The sequence below is a fragment of the Pinus tabuliformis genome, chromosome 5_2 (genome assembly GCF_031772625.1).
Source record: "Pinus tabuliformis cultivar Carrire ecotype Pingquan chromosome 5_2, CPIR1, whole genome shotgun sequence".
In the NCBI taxonomy this organism is placed as follows: Eukaryota; Viridiplantae; Streptophyta; class Pinopsida; order Pinales; family Pinaceae; genus Pinus; species Pinus tabuliformis.
This window is the reverse complement of record NC_142306.1, coordinates 618,901,823-618,925,222: the sequence shown is the minus strand read 5'-3', so window position 1 is coordinate 618,925,222 and position 23,400 is coordinate 618,901,823. Positions and strand designations below refer to the sequence as shown.

Below are 23,400 nucleotides of genomic sequence, written 5' to 3'. Positions count from 1 at the left end.
AATGTGTTAACCTCTGCGTAGTTGGTTGGACGGTTTGCCTTCTACTGAACTCTAATGAAGTTGTTCATCCTTCTGCTTACCAGAAAGACACTTCTCCGACAGTCTGGAACCCCTTCTCGACTTCTAGAACTGAAAACATCAGTCTCTCCTAAAAAATTGGCTTTGCCTCTAGAGGCTACTATGCAGATTTGCGTCAACCTCTCTGTTTATCCTCTACCTCTCTGCAAATGCACTCACAGGATTTGGAATCCTTCCTCCGGCTTCACTGTCCCTACCCCTCTCTCATTCCTTCGATCTTAGTCGCTCTCTCTCCAGAAACTAATTCCTGCTACTCTGGAAATCGATCTGCTCATGAAATCGAACTACTCAAGTGTCTTCCCCAAGTGCCCATAAACTTCTTCTTATAATCCTTTGTTTGGACTCCAACGACCAAGCTTAAATCTTAATCGATGACTAGGTTTTGGAGATCCTCCTCGTTCACCTGCTTTGATCTGCTGCTACCATTGATGGAGCTCTTTAATAGATCTTGTCTCAACTCCTCTTGTTGCAAATCAGCCCACATCTTGTCCCACCTTGGCAAGGTATCTCTGCCCAAAATACTTTGAATGAATACCTGCCACTCTTCGAAGACACTGTTTAGTGCCAATCACACTTGCTCTGTGGGTTGAGGTGTTGCCCCAACAATGGACAACTGGTCTCGAAACTCCTGAATCCTAGTGAGGAAAGAGTTTATGCCTTCCCCCTTCTTCATCTAGATGAGCCTCAACTTCTCCTCTAAGTATATCTTCCATTTCTCGTAAGTTCCCTGGTACAACATGGAAAGTGTACCCACATCTCTTTGGTCGTTACCATGGCCGCTATATGTGATACAACATGATCTCAAACAACATCTAAGATTAATCTCTTTTCCCACGCCATCTCCTTTTTGTACTCCTCCAGCTGATCTGCATCCTGGGGCACTACTACCACTACATTAATATATGAATTCATGACATATTCATCTAGAAGGAAGGACATCCTTGCCTTCCAGCTAACATAGTTGGAAACTCCATCCAACTTGTCCTAATCACGAAGTCCAACAACGATCTCAACAAATGTCGAAAATCTCCTCTTCCCTTCTGCTCAACTGCTGCTCAACTATTCGCACTCCCTTTTGGAGTGAGAAATTTTGCTCACAATGACTGTTGATCTACAAGGAAAATCGAATTTCTTGAGACTAGAAGTCTGTTGAGGAAAATTTTCCGTGAGTGTGTGCTCTTCTTCCTTCCACCTGATGCTAGCTCTACTCTAGCAAATTGTTGCAAAACTACTGTGTCTAGCTAGATATCTGCTCTGCGAAAATATTGGGTTGCTCCCTCTACCTCTAGAATCACTCGATATGGAGAGATCGGATTTTTTTGTCCCTCACTTAGAAAAATCAAATCTCCTCAAGAAACTCAGCCTCTCAGCAAAGTGACTGTGCTGCCTTTAGGGTTTTGATTCGCTACCCACACTGAACAATGAAACTTGTTCTATCTTCATTACTAAGCTCTCTGGCTCATCAACTGCACTCTGATACCATGTGAAAATTCTAAAACCCAGAATCCTATTGCAACAACTGGAAATTATTCTCCTAATTGTTAATTTAATTTAACAATTTATTTATTGTTTGCTACAACAAATACTGAATAACTTACACTGCAACCTACACAAATAAAACTACAAAAGAGTAAATGATGGAAGAAATGCTAGCACATACACATAAAATAACACAATTATTTTTGGACCAATGTCCTCGGAAAAGCCCAACTTGGGAAAAACGATGCAACAATTGAGGATTTTAATATTAAGCAACAATGAAATAATCTGAGTACAACTGGATGTTGAAATTGGCAATCCTACATAGAAATACTGGAAAAAAATCTGGAGAGGAATTTTCCTCACCCCATAGGCAATTTCCTAGCACTTGCCTTCAGAATTCCGGCCTTCTAAGGCACTGCGTCAACCTCTACATAGCTGGATGGATGGTTTTCCTTCAACAGAATTCTGATGAAGTTGTTATGCCTTCTCCTGACCATAAAGACGATTCTCCAACACTCTAGGACTCCTTCCCAACCTCTAGAACTAAAAATGCCAGTCTCTCCTAGCAAATCAACTTTGCCTCTAGAGGCTACTGCGTCAGCATCTCTATGGCTCCTTTGTCTCTATACAAATGCACTCACTGGATCTGGAATCCTTCATTCGGCTTCACTGTCCTTGCCTCTCTGTCACTGCTTCGATCTCACTAGCTCTCTCTTCGGTAACTAACTGCTGCTACTCTGGAAATCGATCTCTTCATGAAATCAAGCTGCTCAAGTGTCTTCTCCAAGTGCCCATCGACTTCTTCTTATAATCCTTTGTTGGGACTCTAACGACCATGATTAATTGTTGTTCGATGGCTAGGATTAACCTGAAGTTGATCTGTGTGAGTTTCTAGATCATTCACGCCTTAATTAATTCTGATTAATTAACTATATTCCCTACGTTTAGACTTAGGAAATATTTAAAAACTGGCTAATAATCTAATTAAGTCATTTCCAGGCAGAATTTCCAAAAACGATTTCTAGGTTTTGGAGATCTCATGTATTCTAACCTACCCACAAAATTTCAAGGCTAGAACACATCTTATGCTACAAAAACTAACAATTTGACCTTCTTGGTGATTTTAAGATAAGTTTCAAACCCCTATGTTCAGATATGCATTCATGACATGTAGATCACATGTTCAACATGCATTTGATGAAATGTTTGTCATGGTTAGGCCTGGATAGGTCAAACCTTTGCTCAAGTTTTGTATGAATGACTTTGTCTTGATGTCATTTATCATTATGGAAAGTCTCACTAAGTTCAGGGCAGTGGTCTGGAGCCTGACCTGGAATTTAGGCTCTAAACTTGAGAAGTTGGGTTGCAACCGCATGGATGCGGTTTTGTGCATACAGTTGGAGGCTCCCAATTGCATGGATGCCTTGTTGTGGGTGCGATTGTGGGCTCAGGGCTGAGAAAAAGAGGTATATCTCAAGGTTTGGCCACCTAGGGTGGTTGTTCAGCCTCTAAGTGACTTGTAGCCCATGTAGGATGTGTTGAGTTGTCAGTTTGTCATCAGTAGTCGGCCCCACTTCCTTAACTAGATATAGGAGATCGGGTCAATGTGTCATACTAGCTCTTTGTCTCATCTTTACCCTGGCAAACCAGTGAAACTAAGTAAATGTGGGAGAGGTGGTTACACAAGGAATTAAGAGATTGATAAATGAAAACGAACTAAATGGTAAAATCATAATGTGTGTTGTGATAAGCCTTACCCCAAGAGTGAAATTAAGATTAGGTAAGACATTAAACTATATTCTTAGAATTGTATCCTGGGTTTAGCTAGAAATAAAGTGAAATAAGATTAGTTAAAGTCTCTATTCAAGATAAATTCGAATACTTGGATTGTAGGTTTTAACCCCGTATAGAAATTACTAGCATACGAATTCTAAAAACAGAAAATAAACAATGGCAAGAGCATAACACATAAAACAAATATACACAGAGATTTTCCCTTGGATCCAAAAACCGGGACTACCAGATTGATTTTTCATTATGTTCCTTTCAATGTTACAATACATATATATACATGCCAAAGCATCCATAAACCTCAATCCATTAACCCTGGATTGGAACATAACCGTAGTTCCCTTGACCAGCTCTACAAAATAACATGGACCGAAAACCATCGCGCCCAAAACCATGTGCGAAATCCATGCACAAAACCATAGTTAGGTCCGCCCACCTAATATAGGTTCCAAAAAAAAAATTCTCGGGGCAGCGCCCCGAACCTCGTAGAGGGGGGCTACCGTCCCCCCTTGTGACCCCCCCCGCTACACCCGATACAATAAAGGGGGAGGACTTCGGCCCCCCTCTAACCCTCCGGTTTAACTACTCGGGCTAGTCATGGAAAACACAACGCAAGATGGATGCCAAAAAGTGATTAAGTTAAAATGCCTCTTTCCCCTTGGCTAACTAGAAGGGGGAAGCCAGTAATTAAGCTTGAGTGGCTTGGCCATAATATTAACCATCTAATTAAAGTCAAGGTCAAATATGATATAGTTTACTATCATGATTTATGGGCCCTATTTCAACCATCAATTAGGGGGGCAAATCGCCACCCCACCACCTAATATCACTCTAAAGAGTATTACAATCAGTTTCTAGTGAAACCAATACCAATGTAAAAAATGGTGACACAAAAATTTCTTAACATTTTTTCCCTTAAATTTACCTAGATGTACTAATATTCTTATATATGAAAGTTTGAGGCATCAAACTCTTAAAAGTTTACCACATAGGTGGAGTCCCCCATAATATGTCATCTGGGTCCAAGGTAAAAAGGCTTTGGAGCCATACAATGGGATTTGCATGACCACTATGATCTTGACAAAAGGTTCTTTCCCATTCTTATTCAAAGGAGATAATCATGTGATAAAGCCCGGTAGGCTGTTTGTGCTACTGGCAATCCCTCCTTTATGAAATAAAACTCCTTCATAAACATAATGCACTAATATCTAACTGTAATCTTGTTAAACAAATATATGTTACATGATTTATTTAATATGTAATCTCAAAGCTCATACCTTGGAGTATTGAGCCACTACTCTTCCCCTTCAAATACATACTTCCAAGAATTCCTTAACTAATCAGGATAATTGGATATGCACAACCATTACAAGAACCCACTATATATAGGAGTATACTTGTGTTGTGCTTCTTCCCACATTAATTTCAATGCATACGCTAACATATACAACTTTGGTGTAAATCCCAATCTGCACTTGACCCATCTTTGCAACAGTGAACCAACGACTTGATCACCATTTGAAAGATTCTCTATTTCTTACCAAGATCTCACATATACAACTTGAGTGGGCCTAATGGTTAAGAGCATGTGTTTCCTCCTAAGGGGTCACATGTTCAAAACCAAACCGGTAGAGTATGTATGTCTTCGTAGACTTAGCATTCAAATCGTTGTGCGAAATCCTTTTTTTTTTTTAACTCTATGCAATGCATTAATGGTTCATTTGGACACATCCTTTGATCAAGGATTTGACAACCTTCTTCACTAGTCAGGCTAGGCATTAAAACCACTGATCAAGCACTTGTTAATTAAACCACAAAAATTCAAATGCTCTGATACTAGAGAAAGATTTTCCACACTTGCATTTCAGTTTCTAAATGGATCTTGTTCTCAAAGAGATAGAATTCTCATTGTAACACACTCAACAATCAATTCACATAATTTAACTTTTGCATGAATTGACAATTAAAAGTCCACTTACCTATGCAACACCCAAATCTTTGTATGGTCCTTCAACAAATAGATTTTTAATTATTGGTACGTCTATGGTGTTTTCCTTCATAGTTTGACCACACCTTTGTTGTGATCATCTCATAAGCCAAAAAATCGATTCAACCCATTATCAACACTCAACCCAAAAAGTTGATTCAATCATTGAATCTGCAATACTGCCAATACAATCATAATACAGAAAATTTCAACTCTCGTTTCATCAATCCCATCTTCGAATGGAATTTGAACACTATGGCTTGAATCTCACAAGTTTGCAATTGCTTGAACCTCTGGGATGTTTTCCTCCAAATGGCCTTTCACTATCATTTGTTGGGCACATAGATTACCAACACTAAGCTTCAACATTCAACTCAACATTCCATTTCCAATATTGCTCAACACAGAACAATATTGATCCATCTCATTACAATACCGAATTCCAACAATCAACACAATTTGATTTCACAGCTTAATTGTCTGCATATAATTGCAATGCCGAAGGCTCAATCCATACCACATGCATCAATTTCAATCCCAAAGAGTGTTCCAACACTTCTACAAGAAAATGTATATTCCTGTAGCCATCACTATTGAAAACCATAGTTGTTCATAAACCCATTACAGGAATTGCACACATGAATCCATGTGCATGTATTCACACACTGTCAATGGCCTGACTATACAAGATGGGTGTACTCTGCCCTGGCCCTCTCGCCTATCACTTCCTCCTATTACCTCTATTTGTCAGGCCTCCCCTTGGTTAGCTTATCGTAGCCTCTTCCTACTAAAATATCAACCATTATAAGAGACTAGATGGAGCATGTTTCCAACAACTCATTAATTTAACTATACGTGTCCTAATTGGTAAAAATTACATGACAATTTGTTAGTTTTTACAATTTACCACATGGCCAAGAAGGTCAATTCCTCAAAATTTCTTTAAGAACATAGATTCTTTCTAGAACTGGAACTAATGCACTCATGAGAAATTCACTATTTCTAATTTTATACAAATTTTACTTGAGGGAATCCACTCCCCTTTGGAAAATTCCATGACCCCTATGGTCCAAGGTTACAAGGTTAATTTTGGAAAACGTTATGCTCCTACATCATCATGTCATTAAGGTAGTTATGCATGGACTCTAGATGTTATTAAGAGACCCTTGCCATATTACCTTAGTGGTATAAGAACTTATCAGTAAATGAATCTTTTCTATTGTGCTATCTTGTTTGGGTTAAATTCGCAAACCTCCCCATGCAAGTCTAGGATTCCCTCAAGCTCAAATCAATTCATTTTAGATATTTCATTTTCCACAATCCCAATGATTCTTTAATCCTTGCTCTCAAAAACATATCTACATTTAAGTCAACTTGTTGCAAGACATACATGAATAGGTTGTTTACTTTTCAATAGTGGGAAAATCTATAATAACTTAGTTGTCAAACCAATGCTAAGGACAACCTTCTCTAGTTGTTCTCCGTGAATGCAAGCTAACTCATCACCGTTATTCAAAGAAAACCACGCCACCTGGAATGACCCGCTAGAAGTTCGTAAGGGGGCAAAGTTTCACTCTTGCCACATGCCTTTGAATCTTAAAGCGTTACTAGTTTCCTTAAGGAAGACACACTCTTCGCCATACATAAATAATTTTAAGACATACTCCAATCCCTACATAAACAAATAGTTATTAACAAACCCAAAAAAAAAAAAAATGCCAAGCCATTAATCCTATCACTCTTTTAAATACGTATCATTATCAAAATTATAACTATTAAATTAAAACATTAATGAGAACGCAATACTTTATCATTTTTTTAAATAAAAGCAGCACTTAAAACTTAAGTTAAAGCCCAATAAAACTTGCACCAAGGGTGTTGGATATTTATATGTAGCCATTGAAAAAGGTTATTCAATCTTGATTAACCTTTATTTTTTCTTTCACCCTTTCTGGATTATAGTTATAACTATCAATTGTTTCACAACAGTATAGTTTTCCCATGCGAACCATAGAAAGGGCAGAAGTATGGGCTTTGTTCGTCTGTAATTTACCCTCCATCGATGCAATTAATCAGATAGAAAAATTGATTATGTCATATATCTGTTGCTTTGGCCGAGTGGTTAAGGCGTGTGCCTGCTAAGTACATGGGGTTTCCCCGCGAGAGTTCGAATCTCTCAGGCGACGTCTCCTTCTATCAATTTTAACCTCTGCAGCGATGGACAATTTTTCAGTACTCCAACTTCTTAAAAATGGATGAACAGCAGTTTAAATCCGCTGGGAAATGGCCATGGATGAACATGGGGTTTCCCCGCGAGAGTTCGAATCTCTCAGGCGACGTCTCCTTCGATCAATTTTAACCTCTGCAGCGATGGACAATTTTTCAGTACTCCAACTTCATAAAAATGGATGAACAGCAGTTTAAATCCGCTGGGAGATCGACAATTTTTCAGTACTCCAACTTCATAAAGTGGATGAACAGCAGTTTAAATCCGCTGGGAAATGGCCTGGGAGATCGGGCCCGATTCGTAGGATAACAAACATGGAGAATATGTACTTTGTAATTCTTATTCTTTAATTAAATCTAATTCTGGTATATAGAATGTGGAAAAATTATCATAATTTATTTATTAAATTAGTAGTAGGGATAGTCATCACTTATTATTATTCATCATTGTTATTCAAGGAAAATCACGCTATATGATATTGCCCACTCTTGGTCTAAAAGAGTAGGATTTCATTTTTGCCATATGTCAAGGAAGATGAGCTCTTTTCCTAGCAGAAATTATGTTATTCAAGGAAAACCACTTATGGTCTATAAGAGAGTAGGATTTCATTTTTGCCATATGTCAAGGAAGATGGGCTCTTTGCCTAGCAGAAATAGTTTTATGTTATTCAAGGAAAACCACGCTATCTGATATTGCCCACTAATGGTCTACAAGAGAGTAGGATTTCATTTTTGCAATATGTCAAGGAAGATGAGCTCTTTGCCTAGCAGAAATAGTTTTAGGGCATACTCTAGGCCTGCCATCTTCTTATAATTCATCTCCATTCATTTTCCACTATACATTATCCCAAATCATACTCTTCATTGTAAACATTTTCATTTTCATCGCTATGAATGACTTCATTCATTACTACATTTTTTTGGTTATCCATAACTTTAATTTTAAGTGTTTTTTATTTTTACACCAAGGGGCGCTCTCCAACCCAGTGTGGAAGAGATGTTGCAATGTCCTATCCTATGCGGTAAACATTTTGACTTGGTCAAATTACATATAAATAAATAAAAATAAAATTGAAGTAAAGAAAAAATGTAAAGCTTTGTTACAATACCATGTATTAATACCATGGGGCAATACCATGTGCTCAAATAACTATAATTCATTTGACTCCGTACTTAACATTCTTAAAGCATGAAGAAATTAAAATACTACATATATTTTATTTTAATTTGATTTGGTCCTACTATGGATTGTGAATATCATGTGCCCAAAGGAGAGACATATATATATATATATATATCTTACCCATGTATATCCATCTTAAATCTGGATCTACCAAGCGTTGAGAGGGATTAAATTTGGTACACATCTCTTTATAGTGAAAAAATATATGATCCCTTTCAAATTTTGGTAGATCCAGAGTTAAAATGAATCTAAATTGGTTCTATATTAGTACATATTTCTTGTTTTTTTCGAGAAACTATCTTAGAAATGTGTTTATACATAGACAAAACTAATGGTTTGTAGATTTCTTTGATGTGGTTTTTGTGATTTTGAATTCGGATATTCCATAGTCTTTATTTTCAAGTAAATTTGGTACACATCTCTTTATAGTGAAAAAATATATGATCCCTTTCAAATTTTGGTAGATCCAGAGTTAAAATGAATCTAAATTGGTTCTATATTAGTACATATTTCTTGTTTTTTTCGAGAAACTATCTTAGAAATGTGTTTATACATAGACAAAACTAATGGTTTGTAGATTTCTTTGATGTGGTTTTTGTGATTTTGAATTCGGATATTCCATAGTCTTTATTTTCAAGTTGTCTACGTTTCGAGTCTAGAACAAGATTCATCCTCAGGACTGAGTCTTGTTCTAGACAATGTGTTTATACATAGATAAAACTATATTTCATAAGCTTTAAAATATTCAAACCGACCAAAGTAGGGTGGGAGCTTGCCATGCAAAAACCTAATTTAGTATAAAAGTGATTTAACATACCTATTTTTGTCACAAAGAACCAAATGTAATACAAGGTACAAGTCTTACATGCTTTTATAGATCTTTTATAAATAATACCTTAGGTTCACAACCGTAGATGCATATACCTTACGTATTGTTGGAATAACTACTTAGTGAAATATACACATGTACTTATAATGGGTAATCTGACTTGCAAAGCTTTGTAGCATAACAGCCTATAAGTGCACTTAGTTTCACCAGCAAACCTCTTAACACACCTAATAATGACATAATGTTAAGCCATTACAACTTGCAAATACATGAGACTTTTTGATAATATATAGAATAGCTTATTGAAGACTTCGAAAGCTACATTCCAACTTCTCCTATATGTTGTCATTTAAAAGAAAAACCTTAGGATTTATATGATTCTCAAAACATTCACAAACTAATGGCTCAACAAAATGCATGAAAATTATTTACTTCTTCCTAACCAACTTTTGAAAGGGTGCAATGTTGTTGTTCGAAGTTTATTGGTTTTTTGATTTGAAAATTTATGTATTATTTTTTCAACTTAGTTTAGGAAAAGTTTGCAAAGTCTTTTTTGTTAGATGTTGATGAGGGGGTTCCTTGTATAAGGTCCAATGTTGAATTTTAGAGCATGTTATAATTAACCTCTGAGATGTCTAATTGTTTCTTCTATTGTACCAACACATTCATGATAATTGTCTTCCAAGAGATGCAATGATCTTCATTCTCATACACCATGGAGGTAATAGAGAACAAAGAAGTCATATTGGACTAAATGTACTCCACATGCCTCCTCAAGACTCACCTAATTTCCATAATGTCCATGTTGTCCATAGCAACACAATGGATCCTTAAATATGCAAACCAACTAAGGAACTAAAGAATAAGAGCTACACAAAAGCTACAACCCATATATGAGGGAAATGTGGCCACCAATTCCACTCATAAAGGATCTACTAGGCTAATATTGCCATAGACTATAAAGGGCAATGTAGTCCAAAACACAATAGGACCAAAGAAACCAACCAAGAGTTTGAATTTGTGACTAGAAAGTCAATTTGAATGAAGATGATGTTTATTTACCTAAGTTTTTTTTCCACAGTAGAGACCTCACCCTTAGCTAGAGAGTTTGCATGAGGAAGACCAAAACAAGGTACACTAAAGAAACTAACTAATAACAGAGAGAAGCATAGAGATACTCAATGATTTGAGTGCAAATAGATACATCCAACAAACTAGAGAACTAGGAAAATGAAAAACCAAACCCAAGAGCTAGGGCCCAAAACGCAAACCTTCCAAGCAATCTCTGCAAAATTCTTCACCAAAATAAAGATATAACTAGGATCCTTGACCCCTTCCTTGAGTTCCTTGCCTTGAAGGCCTAATATCAAGTGAGATCGACCAAGAATGCTCCCAATTCACATGAATACAAATTCCTTAGTCCTATAATGTGATGCAAATTCAAACTAAAACATTTAATATAGAAAGTTAAGAGTAATATTTTCATGTGGGAGAGGGTGGGTGCAATCTTGTAAGCTCTCGTCTCAATACAACTACAATGGTCAACTTGTCGATAGGCCATGTGGATGTTAATTGGAAAACGATGTGCTATTAAATTCAAGATTAGGGGATGATATGATGTGAGCTCACACAATTTTATCTCCTCTACATCAATGGATGAAATTTCAAATATTAACTACTTTGCATCTCTAAATCCATGTTTACCTTTTCACATTTACCCAATACAATTATGAAATTACCATGCAAATTATCAAGTAACAAATGACATCCCATGGATCAGCCCCATTAATTTTAAAAGGAGGAAGGATGTCCAACAATGTATATCAAGCACATTTACTATATGGTTGTGCCAATGTGTAATCAAACACTTAGATGTAAGTCCAAACAACTTGATACAACTGAAATTGTTTTCTAAGATTTTTTTGCAATTGAAATTTATAAAAAACCAACCACATATAAAATGACGAGAGAACTCTTTAAAAAGTTGGAATTTAATCCTAGTAACAAATCTTCTTCCTATAGATTTATCTTTCTTTTTAGTACTTTTGATTAGTGTACTCTAATGGAGGTTATATTTTCTTTTTTTAGGACATATTTTTTTGAGTAACTTTACCCAAAAATTTCTTAAAATTGTAAATTTGAGACCTATAATCTACACCATCCAGATACTTCAAAAGTATATATATATATATATATATATATATATATATATATATATATATATTCAAAATTCTATTTAAGGTTTTTTAAATACTTAATATATTTAAAATGCAATTTAATATAATTCCACAGTAAAAGGTAAAAATGTATAAGAACGTGGGCCTGGAGTATGCCCTAAAACTGCTTCTGCTTGGCTAAGAGCTCGTCTTCCTCGGACGTAAGGAAACAGGGTAACGGCCCAAGACCCAGAGGCATCTGGCAGGAGTGAAAGCCTGCTCCCTTACGGACCACCAGCGGGTTATTTCAGGTGGCGTGGTTTTCCTTGATAACAGTGATGTGTCAACTGACATTCGCGGATAGCAGCCAGAGATGGTTGTCCTCACTGTTGGTTTGACAAACTGAGTTTGATAGGTTTTTCCACCTTTTGAAAAAAAAAAAGAAGAAGAAAAAGAAAAAGAAAAAAAAGAGAAAAAAGAGAAAAAAGAAAAAAATTATAAGAACGCTCCTTTGATCGTTGCTAGATTTGCAAATCTCTGTCCTTAGCGAGATTTCCAAGAGAATTACCTGCGTTGCGCATTCCCGAAGTTAACAATGACAACCCCATTTACATGGAGATGCGGGGAATCGAACCCCGTGCGTTCACAGCTTTGATCACAAATTTTAATATCCTCCGTTAAAATCCAAGATAGTTTGAAGGACGATGGTCTAAACCGGCATGGAGGTATTGAGAGACATGATTGGAGATGCGGGGTATCGAACTCCGTACCTCCCGCATGCAAAACGATCACTACTGCTTGAGCTATATCCCCACACTATAATAGGTAAAATTAAATTTATCTTTTTAGAAGTAGTAGTTGAACCTGTGAGGCTTGCGTTGGACAATTTGTATATACATAAATGAATCAAACCCCACCTCAGGATCTCCTTAATCAATATTACCATATTCATATTAAGTTAATGAATCATGTTATATGTGTATTAAGATTGTATGAATAATTACCATATTCATATTAAGTTAATGAATCATGTTATATGTGTATTAAGATTGTATGAATAATTATATATTATCACTTGTATTGTGGTTGTTCTAAATCTATGGATATATTTAAGAGTTGTAAAATAATTTGTTTATAAGATGAATTTAAAAGTTTTAGGAAGGAATTGGTCATTTTAATGGCAAAATGGAGAACATTGACAAACACATAAATTTCAAATTATTTATTTTTAGCATATATATCGAGAGGTGAACATGGTGGCAGATGGTCTTTCCAAACAGGGTCTCCACGCTCCTACCAGGTTCATACATGTTAGTTTTTTTTAGAATGGCTCACTGAGCGAGGAAGGCATGATGCTCCTAAATTGAGTAATATTAGTTATGATTGTTTTTTACCAGATTAGTTTTTTTTGTGGACTTGCCTCATGCTTAGTAGTTTAGTTTGATTATAATTTGTATTGGGGGGATGGTGTAGTCAATTTTTTCCTTGTATGGAGTCCATGACTTACACACTCTCCAAATTTTGAATGGGGATATGACGATAAATTATGAAACATGTACTGATTGCTATATTTTCATATATAAAAATCAATGTTTTTTTCTTCTGAAAAAAAAAAAAAAGAAAAAAGAAAAAAAAAAAAAAAAACGACAACAACAACAACAAAATAAAACAACAAAACAAAATCATCTTGCTTGGATGTTACAAACTTTGATCATCACATTGAATAATCGATGAAGGGTAAGCCAAATAAGTGTCGTAAGCCATTCCAATTTGAAACAAAGTGAAATTCCCTCACCGTTGCTACCAAATTTGATATTCTAATCTCTTAGTATGGAGACCAAGGTCAAAATTCTACCCTATGAGGGTCATATGGATGCTTTGCAACTTGATGTCCAACAACCCGATTTCTATAATGAAGTGCAAAAACACACAAATAAACAAGAAGTTTCCTTCACAAAAATTATATACGCAAAAACTTTGATATGGTGGGAGAATTTATGTGAGAGCAAGCAGACATTTGGTGCTACTCATGTTAATGTGAGACAAGTTCAAAATTGTTATCAAATAAAAGTTCTATCTTAGAAATCATTTGAAAGAGAAATGCTAACAAAAATGGGGTGTCTCAAAGTCAAACCAATGGGTGAATATGTAAAGTGTGCTTTTTGGAAAATTAATTTCCCAAATTCAAAAACAAACTTAAGATGTATGGCATATGCTCATTGAAAGATTCTTATTGCAAGAAAAATTAGTAGAAGTGCAAAAGAGTCAGAGAAAGAAAAAATCTATTGATGACATTACATACATTCAAGGGATTAAGATTATTGTTAAGGATGGCATGTCGAATAAGTGATTCAATGGGGCATTGCACTATAACACATACTTGTACCATTGGGAATCAGGATAATAATGAGAGGCAAGTGAATCAATGTTAGATCATTTTTAACAATTATTTAACCAGAAAAACAAATTCAATCACATCATGATGCACAATTCACATAAGATATTGAACACATAGAATTAACATGGAAAGCCATATAGGGGAAAACCACAAATTCTTTTTTTATTATGATGTAAATGCAAGCACCAACTTCAAAGTAAATCAAATTATGTAGGCACCAACCTATAGGAGGCTCCAACCCCTTTTCTTTGCAACCACCAACTCCCACTATTTGTAGGCACCAACCCTATGATCTTTATAGGCACTAACCTGAAGGATGCTCCAATCCCCTAATCTGTAGGCACCAACCTGCTACAACCACCTAGATCCCTTTTTCATTCATTTTCAAACTTAGATCCATGCCCATTAAAATATTTCAGAAACAACTATTTAATTCTCATATTTGCTCACTTTTTTTTGCACCCACCTTTCTTCCTTTAATTCACTTATTCAATTCATTTTGCTTCATATTTGCAATCTTCAAATTTTGTGGTTTTTATTCTCCCTTCTTCTCTTCATCCAGATCGATCTGTCCGTTTGTCTTTGTTTCAATAGTAGCTACTTCTCTCAGTGTTGCATGGGAACTCTACAATTATTACATCATCTAATTTCCTTTTATAGACACTACAAGACAAACTTTAATCACTTAACTATATTTTGGTGCCCAAATGCTAAATTTTTGTTTGCATCCATTTATAGTTAGCTCCTAGGGGCACATGACCACAATCCTAAACCATGGGCTTAAGCCCAAAAGGCACTTAGCCCTGGACCATTCATTGGTGAAAACTCCAACACATCTTCAAGTGTGCCAAGTTCTTTGATTCAATCAATGACTGAAATTTCACTATAGACTTCCCCCATCTATGTAACAATAAACAAAGGGGGGTGTTGTGTGGTGGGGGGGGGGGGGGGGGGGGGGGGTGTGTGTCTATGATTTGTCACATATGTGATTAAATGACCCCCACCTTTTTCCAAGGGTGCCAAATTGATCCTGTGATCTGGTTACATCTGACGGCTAGAAAATCACTATAGGGCCCCCCATATATCCAACAATTAACCAAAGCAGAGGGCGGGGGGGTATGTGATTTATTAGTTTCCATATATAGCAATTGACATTCTCAAGTCTCATTCTTTCATCCACCACTTGACTTCTGAATTCCTAGATGTATACAACCCTAGAACCTTTTATGTGTGGAACCTTGATGCAAGTATTCAACACTAGATTGAATCTAGATCCTGACACTTTATAATAGTACATGTTGCGTGCACTTCCATATCACTAGATTATCTGCTAGAACTATATACACTTTGATGACTCTTGTTATGTGGTCCACCTTACCTTGAGAATGGCATTAATTCATGGATCTAAGGATCTGGCATCTGACCCATTCTCCATATATTAAATTTCTTGCAACCTTACACTCCCATATGTCCAAATTACTTCACGATGGAACCTATGGTGAAGGTTGTATCTAGAGAATCCACTTATTTCGTCCTTTGGTAATGAAGCATGTTGTGTCCACCTTTGAACCACTGAATTCCTGAATAGTATTATGCCTCTGAAATACAAAACACAGAAAACACCAAAAAATTTAAACATTGTAAGGCTTCACAAAACAACCCCCTAGCTCGAATCCCAAGCTTTGCCACGTCATCTACCAAATCACTACCACCTCATCTGCTATGTCAACTCTCTTTCATGTGTCATGCCACATTGTGACCATGCATCACTCGAAATAGAGCCACTTGGCAACCTAAGAAGGCCAAATCCACTTGCCACATGTCATGACCACGTAGTACAATGTGTCAACTTGTACACATCACTGCCATGTGTCATCATCTCATTGGACACATCATCTCCTTGCCACATCATGACAACCTGTCGATTGTCGCTTGCCCCCCATTTTTTTTGTGTGCACATCGTTAGAGCTAAAAGTCCGATAAGAACTTAGGTGCTTAGACCAAGCACCTTGTGACTAGGTGTTGTCACCAGGAGCCTTGTCGGCCACTGTTTGTCACTCACTAATTTCCATTCATTTGTTATGAGTATGTCCTTTTGAGTCAGCTAATCCGATAAGTGCTTGATCACTTGCTACCATCTCCTTGGTGATTAAGTGTTGTGACCAACACCTTGCCGCTATACCACCTAGCACTCACCATTGTGTTCATCATATTATCATTTGATATCAATCTAGTGAGGGTCCCATGGTGGAACCATGAGACATTAAAACCCTATCTGAGCTTCAAACCCTTATTTATCCTTTTCCCTTGGGAGTTAGTCTAAGTGCCATATGTTATTGGGAAGGTCTTGGAGAGAACTATCCAACCAAGCACTTTTCGTGTGCTTTGGAAATTCCACCTAAATTTGACATCAATAATTATATTTAACGTCAATGACAACCACTAGACAATCATTTCCAACTTGCTCAATAATATACCCCTTTAGCATTGATGACAACACCACAAACTGTTGTTGGTCATTGATGGCAACACTACCACTGTGCAACACTCCCCCTCCCACGTTGAAGAAGTTGCTACTATTTTCTCACTTTGCCTCTTTTCTTTCAAAGGGCCGAATGGATGATCACTCTTCATCATCAATATATATGTACACATTTCATCTCCAATGTTTTTCTCATTCTCCCCCTTTGATATCAATGGTAAAGGGTTTTGGATATTTTAACTACACAATTTGTTCACTCTTCCTTGTGGTATTGGCTAGTGTTGTTGCTACTTAGCTGAATAAATGCACACTAATAGTTGTTCCAAGACCCAAAATATCCCCTTGAAGATGTGCTACGCCACTTAATAATGTAGTTGCCCCTAAGCATGCCTATCAGTAACGAATAACCTTTCCATTTCATCGTTCTTCTCATGTAGATCACTCTCAAAAAATTGACATGTGTTAAGAGATTTCGTGACCCATACATACATAACTAATGAGACAGAAGAGAGATCACTCCCAGTCGTGGACTTAGATACTCAAAAGGCTCTTTAGGAAGTGGTTTTGTGAATATATCTGCAATATGTTCATTAGTGGCAACATATTCAAGCCTAACAAATTGATCAACAAATTGGTCTCTTGATAAATGATATTTAATAGGAATATGCTTTTTTTTTAATGTATTACATGATTCTTCAAAATATCAATGGCACTAGTATTATCACACATAATGGGAATGGGATTAATGTATTCAACCTTGATATCCTTGAGAGTTTGTTTCATCCATAATATCTTAGAAAAACATGTACCTATGTGATTGTTGTGGGGGCGGGGGGGTGGTTTGTCTGTGATTTGTCACATATGTGATTAAATGACCCCCACCTTTTTCTAGGCACGCCAAATTGATCCTATGATCTGGTTACATTTGAAAGCTAGAAAATCACTACAGGGCCCCCCATCTATCCAACAATTAACAAAAGCGGAGGGGGGGGCATGTAATTTATCAGTTTCCATATATAGCAATTGAAATTCTCAAGTCTCGGTTTTTCAACCACCACTTAACTTATGAATTCCTAGATGTATACAATCCTAAAACCTTTTATGTGTGGAACCTTGATGCAGGTCTTCAACACTTGATTTAATCTAGATCTTGGCACTTTGTAATAGTACATGTTGTGTGCACTTCCATATCACTAGATTATCTGCTAGAATTGTATGCACTTGGATGACTCTTGTTATGGGGTCCACCTTACCTTGAGAATGGTGCTAATTCATGGATCTGAGGATCTGGTATCTGACCCATTCTCCATATATCACATTTCTTGCACCCTTACACTCCCTAATGTCCAAATTACTTGTATCTTGAGAATCCACTTATTTGGTCCTTTGGTAATGAAGCATGTTGTGTGCACCTTTGAACCACTGAATGCTTGAATAAATATTATGCCTCTGAAATACAAAACACAAAAAACACCAAAAAATTTAAACATTGTAAAGCTTCACAAAACAACCCCCTCGCTCGAATCCCAAGGTCCGCTGCATCATCTACCAAATCACTACCACCTCATCTGCTATGTCAACTCTCTTCTATGTGTCATGCCACATTGTGACCACACATCACTCGGAATAGAATCACTTGGAAACTTAAAAAGGCAAAATCCACTTTCCACATGTCATGACCACAGAGTGCAATGTGTCAACTTGTACACATCACATCCATGTGTCTTTATATCATTGGACCACATCATCTCCTTGCCACATCATGAAAACATGTCGATTCTTTCTCGCATCCCATTGTTGTTGTGTGCACATCGTTAGACATAAAAGTACGATAAGCACTTAGGTGCTTAGGCCAAGCACCTTGTGACCAGGAGCCTTGTGATCCACTACTTGTCACCCAGTGATCGCCATTCATTTATTATGAGTAGGTCCTTTTGATTCGGGTGATCCGATAAGTGATCAATCGCTTGCTACCATCTCCTTGGTGATTAAGTATTGTGATCAACACCTTGCCACTATACCACCCAACACTCACCATTGTGTTCATGATATTATCATTTGATATCAATCTATTGAGGGTCTTGTGGTGGAACCTGTTATCACTCAGGTTGTCCCTTGGCACCTAAGGGATACGGCCGAGGTAACCACAAACCAATCTTTGGATTGCAGGTCCTAGCCTACCTGCAATTAGAGAGGGCTCTCTCTTTATGATTTAACTTTGTTTTGGGGTGATTTTAGGCTAGTTATGATGTGCAGGGATTTGTTTTGAGTTTGGTGGGATGGGTGATGTTTTCAAACAGAGATGGCATGCAAAGTGTGAGAAGTTTAGACCATTGGGCATGGAGTCAATGAATATGAACTGCCAGGTGTGTTTTCTTTGGTAAAAGAGAGGAATACAGAGCAGGATAGCTAAACATGGAACAATCTTCAAAACTGGAATTAAGATGAAATGGAGGTCAGGGAATGAAAGGCAATTAAGAATCTTTCATTCAGCTAACAGAGGGAAAGTGAATGAATAATATCTAGGAGCAATGAAGGATTCCTAAACAGCATTCAGAAATGAGGGAACTAGCGTAAACATGATCAATGAAGTACACATATTCATGACTAATTCTGAAGAAAACATAGAAAAATCACAAAAATTGAGCACAGAGTACATAGAAGTAAAGTCTGAGCTATTCTTTCTTTTCGCAACTTAGATCATGATACATAGATGATATAGACACATAGAAACTGAAAACAGAGGTAAGAAAGACTTATTGAACCATGAGGAAGCACGAGAATTCCATATTTTTCTATTCAGCCATTAAAACCACAACCAGCCAGTTCAAAAGCAAACATTCCAGCAATATTTGATCATAAAAGTTCCCAGGCTTACAACGCAAGTCTAGAATGACTTCATCAACCAACCAACCAACCCTTAAAACATAGTTTGGGGAGGTATTTATAAGAAAAATATCTACAAAACCGATCTGATAAAAGATCTGAGGAAATAACTGTGATTAACCTAACTTCTACTGTAATTAATGTAACAAATATCTATTTTGAGTTGCGCTGGAGGCAACTGCATCAAAACATGAGTTAATATGTGTCCTTTTGGCTCTGTGCTGTTCATTCTACAATAACTGCTTCTTGATCTCTGATCTGCTGCTCTTAGGTGGCTTTAATGTGCATTAATTTCGAGCTGATGAGCCTTTAATGGATTTAAACTTTCCACTGATACTCTTTGACTTGCTGTGATCTTCTTTAATGCTCATCTGCTTTGGCATTAAGTCCTCCACTAATATTCTTTAACTGATACTTATTTCAGCTGCTCTGATACACTTTAACTCTGCTAAATCGCCCTTGCCTACCACTTTATGGCAAAAAGGAATGGCTGCGGTGCTTTCTGCGGGTTTTAGAAGGTCTATCTGCGCTGGCCGATCGAAATACCATAAAAAAAGGAGTAAAAACTACATAATAGAGGAGGATTTGTGGACTGGTAGCTTGTGCTGAGGCCGTGCTCGTTGTCCAGAGCAAATTTGGGCCGAGGCGATCAAAAATGGTGAAGAAATGACTAAGCTTCCTTTGAACTAGAAACGTGCGCGGGCGCAGATTGAGAAATATGAGGAAAATGGCCTTTTTACCTTTATAAGGCAAAAAACACTTTACACAGGAAATTTGAGCTTTGCGGGGGCGGGAGTGATCACTGTAGCAGGGAATATATCAGGGCCGTTGGATCTAGCGAGAGCAGATCCAACGGCTGCGATTAGATCGCAATATCACATCGGAAGAGGTCATGGGGGCAAAGGCTTTATATATAAGCGATGGAGCGATGGGATATGGGCCGTTAGATGAAGGGGGAATCGGACGGCTGACGTGCAATCGCAATATTGTGTCGGCGGGGAACAAGGGGGCATGAACCATTATATGTGAGTGATTGCGATATAGCGATAAAGGCTTGCGATACATGGAAAAACAGGAGCCTTGCGATAGGAATGCTTGCAATAGCGATATTGCTTTCGGGTGCGATAGCGATATCGCATCAAAGGGTGGATTGGAGACATGAAATATGGGCATACAACCATTGCAACACGTGATTTGCGAAAATCGCATCGGAGGTTTGTCATCGGGGCATAAACAAATGGGGCCAACACTGCTATTGTGACCTCCGACAGCGATATTGCGTTGGAGGGGGGGGCTAATGGAATCGGAGAAGGATTTTAATGCATCAGAAGGGGTCTAATGCATTGGAGAGAGGGTTTTTACTAAGTTTCAAGTAAACTTAGTAATTCCCAAATATTTATGGTTATATTTCAACCAAAGGGGGGGATATGTATATAAAGGGGATTTTTAACATATTTTTAGTATGGGGAGGGGAAATAAGGAGGGATTTACATAATAGAGTTAGAAATTAATATGAATTTTGATCAGAAAGCACTAAGCATAGAAATCTTAGGTTTTTGAAGGGAAAAAGGACTTATAGAAGGAATGAGATGAATGATTTAGTGATATTAAGGAGATCTTAATATCTCTGGGGGAAATTAGTGAATGATTTGGGGAAAAGGAAGAAGGGGAAGTTAGTCATGCCTCACTTGAGCTGCTCCAAGGGAAAATTGCCTTGCACTTGTGATCTGAAGTAGATTTAACACTTTTGAAACACAAAATTGATCACAAATCTTCATTCTGCAACCTCAAAACTGCCTACCCAGCCTACTTACCTAACATTTTTTCTTCTCTTTGTTTGGGTGCACTTGAACTAGCAAACCCAGCTTTTCTTCTTTTCTTTTGGCTATCCTCCTATCTAAATCTATCCTTATTTCTTCCTGGGGCTCAGATTAAGCTGTTGAGCACCCTTGATTCTCTACCTATCTAACAATCTGCCAAGATTAAACAGTTTGGATAGATTTTTATTCTCTATCTCTAAAACAAGAAATTTAAACCTAGGGAAGCCAAGATTAAGCTGTTTGGCCTTCCCTTAACTGTGAAACTCTTCAAAAATGGAATAGTTCTTCAAAAATGGAATATAGTAGTGGCATTTGAGCTAGCACACTTTCCTGGCCTTTTGATTTGGGGTTCATTTCTTTTATTTTTCTCTTGGCCCATTCATTCTTCTTTTTGCCCTTTGATTATTCTTTTAGGGCATACCCTCTTTACATTTTTTAAATCTTTGATTTTCTTTGGAAATATGGAACCTTTGCAGCATGAAAAGATGACATATTTGGCATTTAACTAGTCAATCATGAAATATGAAACCTCTTGTATAGGAGGCTAACAGAACCATGAGCCATTGAAACCCTATCTGAGCTTCAAACCCTTATTTCTCCTTTTCCCTTGAGCGTTAGTCTAGGTGTCATATATTATTGGGAAGGTCTTGGAGAGAGATATCCAACCAAGCACTTTTCATGTGCTTTGGAAATTCCACCTGAACTTGACATCAATAATTATATTTAATGTCAATGGCAACCAATAGACAATCATTTCCAACTTGCTCAATAAATTATATCCTCCTTTAGCATTGATGACAACACCACAAACCATTGTTGGTCATTGATGGCAACACCACCACTGTGCAACACTCCCCCTGTCAGGTTGAAGAAACTGCTACTATTTTCTCACTTCCCCCTTTGCTTTCGAAGGGCCCAATGGATGATCACTATTCATCATCAATATCTCTGTACACATTTCATCTCTAATGTTTTCCTCACTCTCCCCCTTTGATGTCAATGGTAAAGGGTTTTGGCTGTTATAACTACACAATTTGTACACTCTTCCTTGTGGTACTAACTAGTGTTGTTGCTACTTAGCTGAATAAATGCACACTAATAGTTTTTCGAAGACCCAAAATATCCCCTTGAAGATGTGATACACCGCTTAATAATGAATCTCCCCCTAAGCATGCCTACCAGTCATGGATAACCTTTCCATTTCATCGTTCTTCTCCTGTAGATCACTCTCAAAAAATTGACATGTTTTAAGAGATTTTGTGACCCATACATACATAACGAATGAGAGGGAAGAGAGATCACTCCCAGTCGTGGACTTAGATACTCGAAAGGCTCTTTAGGAAGTGGTTTTGTGAATATATTTGCAATATGTTCATTAGTGGCAACATATTCAAGCCTAACAAATTGATCAACACCTTGGTCTCTCGAGAAATGATATTTAGTTGGAATATGCTTTGTTTTTTAATGCATTACATGATTCTTTGAAATATCAATAGCACTAGTATTATCACATAGAATGGGAATGGGATTAATGTATTCAACCTTGATATCCTTGAGAGTTTGTTTCATCCATAATATCTGAGAACAACATGAAACTATTGTTTTGTACTCAACTTCAACTGTAGATAGTGAGATACATTTCTTCTTTTTACTTAGCCATGACACTAAAAAATTACCCAAAAAAAAAGTTGCAACACTTGTGCTCTTCCTGGCATCAACACTACCTGCCCAATCTACATCTATGCATGTTGTTAGAGTGGAGTTACTGCTTCTTGAATACCATACGCCATAATTAATTGTTCCCTTGAGGTATTTCAAGACTCTTGTCACTTCATTCACATGGATCTCCTTGGGGTTAGATTGGAATATAACAACCAATTCTATGGCCTTGAGGCTATTAGATATGAGAGGCTTCCAATCATTGACCTATATGTAGTTTAATTTGCATTAGGGGATTCATCATTTTGGCTCAATTTGGATCCTATGACCATGGGTGTGCTGCAAGGTTTATAATCTTCCATGCCAATTTTCTTTGATGTTTCTTTTAAGTATTTGGTCTGAGAGATGAAAATATCTTTGTGT

At 37.1% G+C, this 23,400-nt stretch overlaps 1 non-coding gene across 1 annotated transcript; it reads left to right on the top strand.

Annotated features, from left to right (window-relative positions):
• The first annotated feature begins 7,442 nt into the window (after positions 1-7,442).
• Positions 7,443-7,524, top strand: TRNAS-GCU (transfer RNA serine (anticodon GCU)). The gene has a single exon. It is a non-coding gene; the product is annotated as a tRNA-Ser (tRNA).
• Positions 7,525-23,400: the final 15,876 nt, after the last annotated feature.